The sequence below is a fragment of the Octopus sinensis genome, unplaced genomic scaffold, assembly GCF_006345805.1.
Source record: "Octopus sinensis unplaced genomic scaffold, ASM634580v1 Contig11818, whole genome shotgun sequence".
Lineage (NCBI taxonomy): Eukaryota > Metazoa > Mollusca > Cephalopoda > Octopoda > Octopodidae > Octopus > Octopus sinensis.
The window spans coordinates 81926-96375 of record NW_021832435.1 but is presented as its reverse complement, the minus strand read 5'-3'; the positions used below and the strand labels follow the sequence as shown (position 1 = coordinate 96375).

General features: G+C 38.4%; 1 long non-coding RNA gene across 1 annotated transcript; it reads left to right on the top strand.

Annotated features, from left to right (window-relative positions):
- Positions 1–3446: 3446 nt before the first annotated feature.
- LOC118761306 lies at positions 3447–13861 on the top strand. Its single transcript, XR_004997277.1, has 3 exons — positions 3447–3459; positions 3758–3764; positions 13785–13861. It is a non-coding gene; the product is annotated as an uncharacterized LOC118761306 (long non-coding RNA).
- The last annotated feature ends 589 nt before the right edge of the window (positions 13862–14450 follow it).

Below are 14450 nucleotides of genomic sequence, written 5' to 3'. Positions count from 1 at the left end.
TTGCAATCCAGTGACACCTGGGGCAAGTATTTTCTACTGTAGCCCTGGCCCAACCAAAACCTGCCTTGTCGGTAGATTTGGTAGACTGAAACCATCATATATGTGTGTGTGTGTGTGAGTGTATCTATGTGTGTGAGTCTTTATGCTTGTGTTTGTCCCATATCATTTGCTAACTGGTGTTGGTTTGTTTACATCTCCATAACAGTGGTTCAGCAGAAGAGGTTGATAAAACAAGTACTAAGCTTAAAAAAAAAAAAAACTAAAATAAGCACTGAGTGTGATTTGTTTGACTAAATCTTTCGAGGCAGTGCCCCAGCATGGCCACAGTCCAATGACTGAAACATGTAAAAGATAAAGAACGTCCAGGCTGTTCATTGCTGAACAAACAAGAGGAAATATTATCTTGCTTGGAAACAAGTAAAGGGTTAGCAACAGGAAAAGCATCCAGCCATAGACAATTCTGCCTCACCAAAGCCTCATACAACTAATGCAAGCAATGGAAAAGGGAACATTAAAATGATAGGGAAAAAAAAAAGGACCCAAAGTGTCTTCCCGAGCCACAGGCTCATAAGACCGGTTTCCTTGACTCTGTGGTGTATATATTCTCACCTGGAATATATACACCATATATATATAAGGCGGAGAGCTGGCAGAGACGTTAGCACACTGGGCGAAATGCTTAGCAGTATTTCTTCTCCCGTTACGTTCTGAGTTCAAATTCCGCTGAGGTCAACTTTGCCTTTCATCCTCTCGGGGTCGATAAAGTACCTGCTTCGCACTGGGGGTCGATGTAATCGACCTAATCCCTTTGCCTGTCTTTGTTTAGCCCCTTGTGGGTAGTAAAAAAATAGGTATTTCGTTCGCCGCTACGTTCTGAGTTCAACTTTGCCTTTCATCCTCTCGGGGTTGATAAATAAAGTACCAGTTACGCACTGGGATCGATGTAATTGACCTAATCCCTTTGTCTGTCCTTGTTTGTCCCCTCTATGTTTAGCCCCTTGTGGGTAGTAAAGAAATAGGTATTTCGTTCGCCACTACGTTCTGAGTTCAAATTCCGTTGAGGTCGACTTTACCTTTCATCCTTTCAGGGTTGATAAATAAAGTACCTGTTTCGCACTGGGATCGATGTAATCGACCTAATCCCTTTGTCTGTCCTTGTTTGTCCCCTCTATGTTTAGCCCCTTGTGGGTAGTAAAGAAATAGGTATTTCGTTCGCCACTACGTTCTGAGTTCAAATTCCGCTGAGGTCGACTTTGCCTTTCATCCTTTCGGGGTTGATAAATAAAGTACCTGTTTCGCACTGGGGTCGATGTAATCGACCTAATCCCTTTGTCTGTCCTTGTTTGTCCCCTCTATGTTTAGCCCCTTGTGGGTAGTAAAGAAATATATATTCCCACCCGGGACAGGATGTTGGTCTATTGCAGGATGACTCGTTTTTGCAAATAGACCAGCAGACTGGAACAACATGAAATGAATGAAGCGTCTTGCTCAAGAACACGATGCATCACAGAGCCCAGGAATTGAAACCATAGTTTTATAATAAGCTTTGAAGGATGTAGACAAACAAACCAAGTTTGAATTTATGATGGTATTAATTTTCTGCTGATCTCAGATTCAGCAGGTTTTTATTGCCACACATTTAGATTAAGCAATAAAATTATTACCGAGATTTTGAATTGTGATAAAAACATTATACATGGGCGTCAGAGTGGCTGTGTGGTAAGTAGCTTGCTTATGAACCACAGGGTTCTGGTTACAGACCCACTGCGTGGCACCTTGGGCAAGTGTCTTCTACAATAGCCTTGGACTGACCAAAGTCTTTGTGAGTGGATTTGGCAGACAGAAACTGAAAGAAGCCCGTTGTATATATGTATATATATATATATATATGTGTGTGTGTGTGTGTGTGGTGTGTGTGTGTGTTTGTGTGTCTGTATTTTTCCTCCCCCCCCATCACTTGACAACAGATGCTGGTGTGTTTATGTCCCCGTAACTTAGTGGTTCGGCAAAAGAGAAACCGATAGAATAAGTACTAGGTTTACAAAGAATAAATCCTGGGGTCGATTTGCTCGACTAAGGGCGGTGCTCCAGCAGTCAAACAAACTGACCCCCAGAACTTATTTCCTTTCAAAGATCAATACTTATTCTATTGGCCTCATTTGCCAAACTGCTTCGTTACGGGGACATAAACACACCAACACTGGTTGTCAAGCAGCGATTGGGAAGTAGGGGGGTGGGCAAACAGACGCAACGAGACACACACACGAACCCGGAACCATGTGGTTGGGAAGTCAGCTTCTTACCACACAGCCATGCCTGCCCCTTGCAGAAATATAGCCACTTTATTGCACATGTATTATAACAAAATGTGGGACCCTAAGGGTCACATGGATCCCAGTTGAGAACCTATTTCTTTATTACCCACAAGGGGCTAAACACAGAGGGGACAAACAAGGACAGACATAGGTATTAAGTCGATTACATCGACCCCAGTGCGTAATTGGTACTTAATTTATCGACCCCGAAAGGATGAAGGGCAAAGACGACCTCGGCGGAATTCGAACTCACAACGTAACGCAGACGAAATACCGCTAAGCATTTCGCCCGGCGTGCTAACGATTTTGCCAGCTCGCCGCCTTATGTTGAGAACCACTGGTGTAGACCCCTCAGGTGGCTGCCCCAGTATGGCCACAGTCCAATGAAAGAAGCAAAGTTAAAAGACATCGTGTATTGAGTTCTTTACTTAGAATAAAAGTCTGCTGTTTTTAATTACTTAAAAACCACCTATATTAATCAGACAGACAGGTAGATTGGTGATGAAGATAGCTGTGGAGAAACAGATTAATTAATTACGAATGCATTAACAGTATATTTTGTTTCAACACTGTACTATAACAACATCCATTGATTTCTAGCCAAAAACTGTAAACGTATCAGCATCACTGGGCTGAGATGGCTCGGATCCACATGACTGATCCTGCACCCATCACCGTTTCCATGGCACCTGATAGTCATCCTTTTGATGAGATGATATTAGTGTTGGTCGTTAATTGATTGACTTGGTATCCTTGCAGAGTAACCAATAATACAATTAGGACTGATTCAGTCCATATGTATAGACAGACCTAAGTACTTTGTCTATATATGCATAGCATATATATATGCATAGCATATATATATATATATATGCATATATATGCATAGCTATATATATATATGCATAGCATATATATATATATATGCATATATATATGCATAGCATATATATAATATGCATATATATATGCATAGCATATATATATATGCATATATATATGCATAGCATATATATATATATGCATATATATGCATAGCATATATATATATATATATATATATATGCATAGCATATATATATGCATATATATATGCATAGCATATATATATATATATATATTATATATATGCATATATACATATGTATGTTGATGGACAGAAAAAGAGGTAAAAATAAAAAGATTTAATCCGTAATTGTTAATCTACCTATGACTCTTTGGGGATGAGCAGTAGGCAAAGCAGAACATTTTGTTGGACTAATGATTATGGATTAAATACACACACACACACAGGTACACATATATATATATATGTCACCCCATGATCGACCAGACTATTGGATGTTATATATCGCTAGTCAAATGCACTTTGCATCGTTTTGTGCTTTCAAATGATGCCACCCAGCTGACGAAGTGAGCAGGCCAACATGCCCTCTAATCAGAAAGATAGTTCATTGCAGGGCTACCCGTTTACAACTGTGTGGACTGGTATCATCATCATCATCATCATCATCATTTAATGTCCATTTTCCATGCATGCATGGGTAGGAGGATTGACAGGAGTTGGCCAGGTAGAAAAACTACCCAAGGCTACAGTGTCTGTTTTAGCAGGGTTTTTCACAGCTGGATGCCCTTCCGAACACCAACCACTCTGCTGAGTGGACTCAGTGCTTTTTACATGGCACTAGCATAGGCGAGTTTAGATCTGGCATGATTTTTTACAGCTGGATGCCCTTCCAAATGCCAACCACTTTACAGTGTGGACTGGATGCTTTTATTTGATATATCTTTCTTTGAGTCTTGCAAGTTACTTGGTGGTCCTGCCAATGTTAGTGCCACTTAAAAGCACCCGGTTCATACTGTAAAGTCATTGGCATTTGGAAGGACATCCAGCTGTAAAAACATTGTCAAAACTGACTTCGTCTGTGCTTGCACCACGTAAAAAGCACTAAGTCCACTCAGCTGAGTGGTTGGTGTTAGGAAGGGTATTCAGCTGTAAAAATCCTACCAAAACAGTTACTTGTTTCCCAACCATATGGTTCGGGGTTCAGTCAATGCATGTGTGTGTGTGTCCCACTACAATTTGATGACCGGTGTGGGTTTGTTTACATCCCCATAACTTAGCAGTTCAGCATAGATACAGACAGAATAAGTAACAGGTCAAAAAATAAGTACAGGGGTCGATTCATTCAGCATGGAAACAGTTGAATGACTAAAACAATTTTAAAAAAATATATATATAGGTGCAGGAGTGGCTGTGTGGTAAGTAGCTTGCTTACCAACCACATGATTCCAGGTTCAGTCCAACTGTGTGACACCTTGGGCAAGTGTCTTCTACTATAACCTTGGGCCGACCAAAGCTTTGTGAGAGGATTTGGTAGACAGAAACTGAAAGAAGCCCATCGTATATATATGTGTGTGTGTGTGTGTGTGTTTGTCCTCCCACCAACATTGCTTGACAACCAATGCTGGTGTGTTTACATCCCTGTAACCTAGCGATACGGCAAAAGAGATCGATAGAATAAAGTACTAGGTTTCCAAAGAATAAGTCCTGGAGTTGATTTGCTCGACTAAAGGTGGTGTTCCAGCATGGCCACAGTCAAATGACTGAAACAAGTAAAAGAATAAAAGAGAATATATAAATACATAAAAATGCCAGGTGCAGTCTTTAAATAAAACACCAACTAATTTAACACACACTGACTGAGAGCCTCAAAGAGCAAAGCAGAGCATGTGTGTGTGTGTGTGTGAAAATACACACACATGTATGAATTTCAAGCCATGAGAATTTCTTCGGGGCTAAACTCAATATTTACACATGCACCAACAGAATTAATTAATGTGCTGTATGGTTTGAGGTATATATGGATATTTACAGTAATAATAATTTGAAACAATTTGATCGAGAGAATTAAATAATTAAGAAGTATTTCATTGACGGCCTGCTAAAATGATTTGCCGCGTTAAAAGTGCACAAAACCTTGGAAATTTACAAAATGAATTAATTCATTCCAGACAGAGACAGAGAGAGAGAGGGTTGCAAACGCACAAGTGAGACAGCATTTTACATTACAATCAATATTTAAATAGTGTCTTGCTAATAGGACAGAACATGATTATATATATCTTTATATATAAAAGTAAGGTTGTGTGTCTGTCTCCTACGATTTAGATTCCTAACTACTCCCACATTTTGCGTATCTTATAGTCGTGATTCATATCGAGCCCTTCTGGGTATTAGCGCGCATCTACGATGAGTCTACAATTTTAAAAAAAATTTACCATCATTTTTTTCCATTTTAATGCATTTTTTCCGCTATTATATAAGGGGAAGTAACTCTATAAAAATGTCTGCGATGAGTCAACGATTTAAAAAAATTTACCATAATTTTTTTCCCATTTTTAGTGCATTTTTTTGCTATAACTCTCTAAAAATGCTTATATAGTTATTTCCCTTACAAACCCAAGCAACGCCGGGCGATACAGCTAGTATATATATATATAATATATATATATATATATATATTAAAATGTATTTATATATATATGTATTTATGTTTCTCTCTGTGTATATTCCACTGATGAGGTAAAGCATTCCTAAATGCAAAGCCAGGTTTGTTTTCATTGTTGTCCCTTGTCAGTTCACAAATGGTCTTGTCTTGAATTTTTTTCCCTTAATTCATGTTTGTATGTTCACTATCTGTATTGTATATTGATTCATTTCTTGTTTGATCACTTTCTGTCATATTTGGTTTCTTGGTCACTGGGCTTGCCATTTGCCGGTAGGTTATTGCTGCCGGCACCACCAGAAGGAAATCACGAAATGAGTTTGGCCCTCTGGCCAATAACTGGTGAGGCTTTGGTGATCCGTTTCTATTTTCCATTAGCGCATTCATTATATATGTATCAGTGATGACAGCCATCCATCATAAGACGATGTTGACTGTTCTGTTCATTTAGAAGAGATAGAAGGAGCTGACAGTATGCTACTTACACCAGCTGCCATCACATTTATTCCATCGCCACAAGGCTTCTCACTTCTCTGAATAAAATACCTATTTCTTTACTACCCACAAGGGGCTAAACACAGAGGGGACAAACAAGGACAGACAAACGGATTAAGTCGATTACATTGACCCCAGTGCGTAACTGGTACTTAATTTATCGACCCCGAAAGGATGACAGGCAAAGTCGACCTCGGCGGAATTTGAACTCAGAACATAACGGCAGACGAAATACCGCTAAGCATTTCGCCCTGTGTGCTAACGTTTTTCTCCAGTTCGCCGCCTTCTAAAATACCTTGGATGGTGAGTAAGGTAGTTGGCATCAAGCCCCACCAGACCGCCTCTGGGCCTCCACAGCCAGGTACCAAGCGGAGTACAAGAGTGCAACGAGTATGGTCGATGACAAAGCTGCTCCGCAATAGCATCTCACTTTCTAGGTGACGCCCAACCTTTGTCTCATGGTACAGATCTTCTACTTGGCAGCAATAATCTTCAAGTCACCAGCCAACGTCTTCACCACATCCCTGTATACACACACACACACATACTCACACACACACAGAGCTTATGCCAGCAATTGGTTCCAAGACATACGACATAACTCAGGAAACGACTTAATATGCAAAAAACATTTTTAAAAAATTTTATTAGCCTATATCATATCTAATTAACGTTTAATAAATATTTTGTACATATTTTCCCATGTTTTATTTGATTTTTCCACTTCAGAATTTCTTTTTAAGCTGTTTTCATTTTTTCTTTTGTTTTTTTCATTTTTTTATGGTTTTAAATGTTTTCTAAGAATAATGTGAAGTCAAATAAAACGACTGAAGTTGGAGTTTATTTTTTCCATTAATTTCTTAAAATAAATGGCCTAAAGTTGAAAACATAATTCAAATTGTCGTTAAGTTTAGGCATAAATATATACATACATTATACACATACACAACACATACATTATATACACATATATACATACATACAACACATACATTATATACACACCCATGTGTGTGTGTGTGTGTGTATATATATATATATATATATATATATATATATATATATATATATATAAACACACACACATGTATGTATATACACACACACATACATACATACATATATATATATACCTACATGTATACACACACACAAAGTTCCTGGCTGAAAAGTTCCTGGCTTTAAGGGTATCGTGAAAGGCCTGGCTGGAGGCTCAACCTTCCAAGTCCTTTTACAGGGCTTAGAAAAACTGAAGGGCCACTGCAATGAGTGTGTGAATCTTAAGAGGGAACATGTTGAATAAAATCATAATTAACTGATCCACCTGTATTTTTTTTACCCCAAACCAGGATCTTTTCAGCCCCTTCTCATGAATATATGTAAGTGAAACAATAGAAAGAAATGTTAACGTTGACAGGGTCGTAAACAAATAATTTAGCAAAGCTCATGTGAAGGTGTCACAAAACCAGCCAGGTCCTGAGAATAGAGGCTACTGTGGCACCAATAGAAAAGGACTAGAAGGGTGACAGTACACCTGTGTCGGGCACCAGAGATTAGAGTGTGTTTGGGGGGGGGACTTCATATTAATCTACATTCAAAGGATATTCGTCCTCATCTTATTTGTTGTTAACACAACGTTTCGGCTGACATACCCTCCAGCCTTCATCAGGTGTCTTGGGGAAATTTCCAACCTGGGTTCTCATTCCTAAGGTATTTTTCAATGTTATTATTATCATTGTTATTGTTCAGGTCACTGCTTGGAATCAAATTTGGAATCTTGGGGTTAGTAGACCATGCTCTTAACCAACACGCCATATGCCCATGGGCAATTATGGAATGAATTCTAGGGCTTATAAATCTAATATCTTTCTATCCTTCCTTAATACCGGTTCCTATATGCTGCTCATATCTGCACTTGGTCTGCTTAGGAGGTTGTAGGACACAACAGGAGGTTCTAGGACACAACAACCTCCTAAGCAGACCAGTGCAGATATGAGCAGCATATGGGAGCCGGTATTAAGGTACATAATTCCTCATCTCTTAAATATAGAACTGTTCATATCAATCTGTTGAAAAACCCTTTCTTCAGACACACCCAAAGATATTTGCATGTGCAGTGAAAAGTTGCTCCAGAATGGCAGCAGCACAAAGACGTTGATTGATGATAATGGTGATTTACGAAGATGGCGGCAGTGGTGGTGGTGATGATGATGATGATGGTGATGATGCTGAAGGTGGTGGTGGCGATGATGATGATGATGATATGATGATGATGATGATATGATGATGATGATATGAGGATGATGATGATGAGGATGATGATGATGATGATGGTGGTGGTTACATTGATTAAAATGCCTTGTATTGGGCTTGCAGTGTCTGCAAGCTGATTAAAAAGACTGATACACACTCCATCATCATCATCGTCGTCTTCGTCGTCAACAACAAGAACAACAAACGAGGTCACCTCCATTAACCATGTAAACATCGTCAAAAGTAGAAATGTAGGGTGGTATTAAAAGCCAGATGGCTGCAATGAAACAAACAAACAAAAACAAAAAAAGAAAAAATTTAAAAAAAGCAGCAATTTCTCTCTTCGCAAAGCAATAGGACTTGAGATGGCATAAAAATCGAAAACATACATATTTTCCCCTGCTCTCTTCAAAAAAAAAAAAAAAAAAAAAAAAAGGCACCATTCTTAAATGAAAGACCACCAGCAATGATATTCTTAGTAAATCTCAAGAGGAAAAAAAAAAAGTTATAAAAAAAAACAAAAAAAAAATCAGAAAAGAATACTATAGAAAAAAAAGGAAAGGAAGAAGGAGGCATTGCTTTTGTTGTTGCTGCTGAAAGAGTCAAAGAAAAAAACCAAAAAAAAAAAACAAAATTTGTATTTAGTACCAACTTTATATGAAAGCAGCAAATTGCACCGAAAGCTAGTAAGAAATGGAGCAATAAATTATTAAAATTATCCAACTATTGGTAGAATTTACAAGTGCAAGAATAAAGAAATAAGAGAGAGAGAGAGAGGGGGGAGGAGAGGAGAAAGGGAGGGAGGGAGGGAGGGAGACTATGTGGTTGCTTAACCTGTTTAGAAATAACAGCCAAATGTCTTCTTTGAATCACAGTTCACTACTATCATTGTCTTAACCCCTTTAAGCTTTCTGATTATTCTGTTATTTACCCAAATCATTTTGGATTAATCCCTTTAGAATTTAATCCAGCCCTATCCAGCCCCCAATTTTCCCACCTGTTTTATGTTCAAGCTGGCCAGATCTGGCCTTCCCCAAGTACTTTACAAAGTCAATTTGTACACAGACTATCAGATAGTTGAAATCGCAAAGCTACGAGATAATACAAGATTAATTCAAATCGATGTGAACAAATAAGCATTGCATTCGACAATAATCTGAATGCTAAAGGGCTGAATCCTGCATTATCTCACAGCTTTAAGATTCTGATAGGGAGGGAGGAGGTGGGGGAGATTGTTTATTTTTAGAATGACATTGTCGGGTAGGTACGAAAGGCCAGATCTTGCTAATTTGAACATAGACCAAGTGGAGTCTTTTGGCCAGAATAGAAAAAGTAAACACAATGCTCTAACAATTCTGCCAAGCTAGGTGCTTTTTATACGCCACCTGCAGGGGTGTGTTTATGCAGCACCAACGCATCCGAGTTTGACTTTGCACAGGTGACATTTGAGGCTGGGGTCGACTGGTGGCTGCGGCGTCGGCACGACAATGTCCCCCCAGACAAAATCCACACACGAAGCCTTGAAGACTCTTCTCAGCTCGAGTCAGGCCGGAGCAGGGTCTGCGTGGAAGGAGCGACTGCATGTTTTATACAGACGATCAGAATGAAGCCATAGCAGATCTATCCAATATACTGCTGGTAGAATACCCAATTATTAATATAAAATCCTTAAATATGTTTTAGCCCGAAGGCCGCGGCCATGCTGGGGCATCACCGCTGAATGAGCTACACTAATATGTGAATCCACCTCTGATACGTAGCACTTGATCAACAAGGGAGTTCGATGCTGCTGCCCGCATCTGCGTCTCCTGTCGTGAGGTAGGTTCATCTGGGACTCCCGACAAGAAGAGATCCAGTTTAGTTTTAAAGAAACCCACATCCACACCATGTAAGTCTCTCAGGCATTTAGGGAGGATGTTAAAGAGCTGTGTTTATACAAGTTTTTTTTTTAATTGCATTGCAATTACATTACTGAGTGTACTAAATGGGTGAGAGTAAAGAGTTATTTTACCCTTAATTTATAGAGCAATAAGAAACTGGAAGGGGTCAATAGGTGGTATTCATCAACTTTTAGACATTATATTATGTCAATTTATCTATTTATTTACTAAAATGACAAGTACAACAATATACATACAGGTATAACATATTATGCTTTACACATAAAATATATTAATATGTAAAGATACCAGTAATTATTAAAATATACAACATATAGGAATAGAAATTGGGAAAATATCTTACAGCTGTTACAGCCTAGAGGCAAAAATACCTCATTCTACCTTTATTCCTCCAGTAGACTGAAGTAATTAGTAGATGAAATTGAGGTACCTGGGTGTTTCTGTAGGCTTCATCAGATATATATATATATACTCAAATTAAGCAACAAGGATATCCAAGGTAGTGTAGTACAATCGTTTCATGCTGCTTCATTTTATTAATCACCCTATTTGATTTATACGGATAATACCATACCAAATTCTGGTGCCTTTAACTTAAGTACCATATTCATCCGAATCTAAATTTTGCTGAACTTATATATATATAATTCTTTTACTTGCTTCAGTCATTTGACTGTGGCCATGCTGGAGCACCACTTTGAAGGGTTTAAGCTGAACAAATTAACCCCAAGACTTTTTTTTTTAAACTGATGTAAACATACCAAAACCAGTTCTCAAGCAGTGATGGGGAGACAGACACAGACACAAAGACACACAGAGACGTAAACTGAAATGATGTGATGGGCTTCTTTCAGTTTCCGTCCACCAAATCCGCTCACAAGGCTTTGGTTGGCCCGAGGCTACAGTAGATGACACTTGCCCAAGATACCACAGAGTGGGACTGAACCTGGAACCGTGTGGCTGGGAACCAAGCTTCTTACAACACAGCCACAACTTATGATAAATAAAAAACCAAAATACAAAACATAAAAAACTCTTCAATAATAATAATGCAGAATGTAAACACAAACTGTTAAAGATAAAACAAGTCTATGTTTATATCAAATACACCCAAACAAGGAGAATGTCAGCAAAAAAAAAACACGATGATCAGGTTCTTGTTCAAAATTCGGTTTCATTTGTTGAATAAAGACATTGAGTACTTAATAGTTTTTTTGGTAGTTTAAGTTACAGAAGGGTTAATGTTCCCTTTTCCTTTTTTAACAAAGAAATTATTTTATTTTTGTAACTTCTATTTGTTTCTTTTTGTTTTGTTTTTTGGTTTTTTTTCTGCAGAAAGTGCAACAAAATGTTTTGAAATTCTTCTTTGAAGTCTGTTGCAGACAAAAACAGGAAAAGACATTTAGAAAAAACATTGAGGTTAACCCTTTCGTTACCGTATTTCTGTTGAGATGCTCTGTGTTTCTTTCAATCATTTTAAATATAACAAAGAATTTAGTAAAATAACTTGGTTATCATTAAGCTAGTGTTTGGAACATAAATTGTGACTAAGACTTGGTGGAAGATTTTAATTCAAAACTTATGAAAACAAGACATTTTACCACAGAGCCAGAGCCGGTTTTGGCCGGGTTAGTAACGAAAGGGTTAAGAAGGCTGTGTGGTAATCAGCTTGCTTCCCCAATCACATGATTCCGGGTTCAGTCCCACTGCGTAGCACCTTGAGCAAGTTTCTTCTAGTATAGCCCCTGGGGTCGACCAAAGCCTTGTGAGTGGATCTGGTAGCTGGAAACTGAAAGAAGACTGTTGTACATATATGTATGAGTGTGTGTGTGTGTGTGGTGTGTGTGTGTGTGTGTATCAATGTTTGTCCCCCACCATCGCTTGACAACTGGTGCTGGTGTGTTTATTACACATAACGGATCTTTTCGGTTTGAACGGCAGTTTTTTCTAGCGGTGTCATATGAAATTGTCACCCATAATTATGACCCTAGTATCGATCTATTGCATTTCAATCTGTTTTAGGGTTAGGGGTGGGAGGAAGGGTATCTTTTTTTCTTCAGAAATATAAATAAACCCAATCTGTTTCTTAAACGAGGGACATATTCATAGGGCACAGAATGTTTTTCACCTGAATAGACGTCATTGATTGATTGAAATTGCAGTAATTGAAGAAAAAAAAAACAACAAATATCTTACAAACTATAGAATTTTCTCAATAAAGCCAAGAGAAAAAGATGTTTTATAAACACATTCTACCAGTATACGAAGTTTAAAATTTTTTATTTACGTGGAAATTATTTTAAAAAACTGCCGGTCATACCGAAAAGATCCCACATAACTTAGCAGTTTGGCAATATAGACTGGTAAAATAAGCACCAGCCTTTGGAAACAAGTACTGGGATCAATCCATTCAACTAAAAAATTCTCCAAGGTGGTGCCCCAGCATGGCCATAGTCTAAAGACTGACACAACATTTTCTATTACAACTATCACTCCATTGGTTACGATGACAAGGATTCCAGGTGATCCAATCAACAGAACAGCCTGCTCGTGAATTTAACGTGCATGCGGCTGATCACTCCACAGATATGTGGACCCTTAACATAGTTCACAGGGAGATTCAGCACAACACAGAGTGTGACAAGGCTGGTCCTTTGAAATACAGATACTACTCATTTTTGCTAGCTTCGTGCTAAGCTTTGTCAGTGAACAGGTTACGGTCTGAAAGCGACGAAAATATTTTGACAAATTAAATTTAAATGTTGAAGTGAATCTAACGGTTTTGTGTGTTTCTTAAATGGCTTATAAACACCTTCCACGCTGCAATTGTTTTATATATATATATATATATATATATATATATATATATACCGGAGTAAACACATAAATGTGAAACAAGTGGAAAAAAGAGTACTCAAATACCAGTGGTAGAGTAATATGCTTTATTTAAAGCAGCAGAAAATTCATCAAAACCTGTTACTCTGAGTTCATGTTCCCGTTCGTCGGACAGTTTTGCTAGAATATTCTAGCAAAACTGTCCGACGAATGGGAACGTGAAACTCAGAGTAACAGGTTTTGTTGAATTTTCTGCTGCTTTAAATAAAGTATATATATATATATATCATCATCATTGTCTAACGCCAGCTTTCCATGCTAGCATGGGTTGGACGGTTTGACTGAGGTCTGGAGAGCCAGCAGCTGCACCAGGCTCCAATCTGGTCTGGCAGAGTTTCTACAGCTGGATGCCCTTCCTAATGCCAACCACTCCAAGAGTGTAGCAGGTGCTTTTCACATGCCACCGGTTGGTGCAGTTTATATAAATTTAAATAGAGGTTAAATTAGCCTCATTAAGGGATAGTAATATCCAATGAAATACTGGTTCGTTACTTAATATTTGTTTTGAGTAATAACAATATTCATAAAATAATAGGTCTCTCTTTTTCACTCTTTTACTTGTTTCAGTCAGTTGACTGCGGCCATGCTGGAGCACCGCCTTTAGTCAAGCAACTCGACCCCGGGACTTATTCTTTGTAAGCCCAGTACTTATTCTATCGGTCTCTTTTGCCGAACCGCTAAGTGACGTGGACATAAACACACCAGCATCGGTTGTCAAGCAATGCTAGGGGACAAACACAGACACACAAACGTACACGCACACATATATATATATACATATATACGACGGGCTTCTTTCAGTTTCCGTCTACCAAATCCAAACACACGGCTTTGGTCGGCCCAAGGCTATAGTAGAAGACACTTGCCCAAGGTGCCACGCAGTGGGACTGAACCCGGAACCATGTGGTTGGTAGGCAAGCTACATACCACACAGCCACTCCTGTGCCTATATATAAATTATGGTTCATAATCATTCAAAAGAAAATTAAGAAAGCGGGAATATAGTGTTTAATAAAAATTTAGTATCTGCAAAAATCTGTTGGATTTTTGCAGGTAAATTTTTATTAAATGGTTTATCTCCA